The sequence below is a fragment of the Pollicipes pollicipes genome, unplaced genomic scaffold (assembly GCF_011947565.3).
Source record: "Pollicipes pollicipes isolate AB1234 unplaced genomic scaffold, Ppol_2.1 Scaffold_4219;HRSCAF=4965_pilon_pilon_pilon, whole genome shotgun sequence".
NCBI classification, from domain to species: domain Eukaryota; kingdom Metazoa; phylum Arthropoda; class Thecostraca; order Pollicipedomorpha; family Pollicipedidae; genus Pollicipes; species Pollicipes pollicipes.
In genome coordinates this window covers 11,933,907-11,935,993 of record NW_023596448.1, presented here as the reverse complement: position 1 = coordinate 11,935,993, position 2,087 = coordinate 11,933,907, and positions in this window count along the sequence as shown.

The following is a 2,087-nucleotide window of genomic DNA, read 5'->3' as shown; positions in this document are numbered from 1 at the left end:
CATTCGCAAGCTTCTCTGTGAGCATGTGGTCAAAATCGACCCGCCGAGCCTCGTGGCGCGACTTTTCGCCGCGCCGCAGGGCTGGGAGTGAGCAAGGGTGCGTGTGTGTGTGTGTGTGCGTGCGCGCGTGCATGCGCGCGTACATGCGCGCGTACATGTGTGTGTGTGTGTGTGTGTGTGTGTGTGCGCGCGCGCGCATTTTCAAGAGGGTACCTAAAGTTACAAACATTTTTTTACGGTATTCGCCCTACTGTAACTGACTTCTTTGGCGATTCTTCATGTCTTCAGACCCGTGGGCGCGCATTTTCAAGAGGGTACCTAAAGTTGCAAACATTTTTACGGTATTCGCCCTACTGTAACTGACTTCTTTGGCGATGTTTCATGTCTTCAGACCCGTGGGCCTTATGAATATCTTATTTCTGAAATTGGTAGCGTCAACATTTTATCTATCTGTCATTCTGACATTCTACCTATGAATTCAAGTTATCATCAGTAACAGGGAGTTTTGATTGCTTTTTGGCAACGGCTTGTGGCAGAAATTTGTATCGATACACTTCATGGACATTTCCAATCGCACTTCAGGTGTACAGTGAGGAAAATCAAACTAAAAATAGAGTTGTTTTGGATATTATAGAGGTACACCACGAGGGTGCTCTGTGATATTACGCGCATATTGTATGCCTTCTCCAGTGTGTAGCGTGCAACGTTTACCTGTCTTCGTTGTTTTTTCCGCCAACCTGTTTTGGTTTTCATGGCTTGTATTTTATCGGATCTCTGAAGAAGAAAAATTTGCGTGTCGTATTGTGGCAATTCACTACATAACTCAAATAAATGCAAACCAGAATGTCCATCTCTGTACATGTAACTGCCTGTGAGGGTTCAAAGAACAAATCTCACTTTTTGTTAGAAATAAACTTTTCCAAGGTTCGAACCCTTCAACTCAGCTAGGTAAGTTCACGAAGGTTTACGTACCCCACAGGTGATTGATGCGGTGTAATATGGGGAAACACTTTTCGACATAAGGCAAGTTCAGTGGGTTTTGGTTCCATTCGTGAAAGCTTTAATAGAGATTGTCCTTACATGCAGGAGGTTGTAGTTTTCTTCTCTTTTCTTGGGTGGTGGGGCGTTAAGATGTGATTAAGATGTAAGGCGCGCTCGGGTGAGGAGTCAAATTGACCCCCACCCCCGAAGGTTTTTCCGCAATGGTTTCCGAACGACGATGCGCAGTTACGCCAAATTGTGCATATCTGTAGGTAATCGATTAGCGGTTCGTCTGGCACCACAACTTTAGACGTACCTGTAAGGTCGCTGACCCATGGCAGGTCAAAGGCAGGCCATGATTTCAGCGAAGGTAATTTCTAGGGAATTGTTCAATTTGATCCAACAACAGAGTGTTGAACGAAGCCATACGCCTCTGAGATGCTTTCTTAGGAAACATAACAATTGAATTACAAATTGCATTGACCTAAGGTCAAGCATGCAAGTCAGCCCAAGGTCAAAATCAACCTGTCTTATTGCTCCGGAGCTTGCTGTATGGGGTAGTTTCTGGTGCTCATTTCCAATTTATTGACAGCAGAAACCGCCTTATACACCTTCCATAGACTTCTTAAAGGTTAGAATAAGTCACTGCCCTAGAATGACGCAGGTCAACACTTTGTTTTTAGGAACATACTGCCGAGCGTAATCTCTGTCGCTTATCCAAATGCAAAACTCAAAGCATCCTTGCTTGTTTTTGGTCACCATGACCTTCAGATGGACAAACGAGGTCACTGACCTTGGATGAGTATGTGACTTCTTGCTTAGAGCAGTTTTTAGGTTCCAGGAGTCCTTTGGAGACCAACCTCGAGTTGGACCTTCTGATACCTTATTCAGCCCGATGGTCATGACCTAGGAACCTCAAACTGAAGCCCAAGTGAGATCACAGGTCAAACGCCCTGTAAATTCGGGTTCTCTAGCTCTTTTAGTTCTTGAGATCTCAAGGGGGTCAAATTGACCCCACCCGAGTGAAGGGTATCCAACCGGTCATCCGGGCGCGTGTTAATGCTCTTCCTGGTATGCCAATGCTGATAAAATATTGCGGAAGTTTC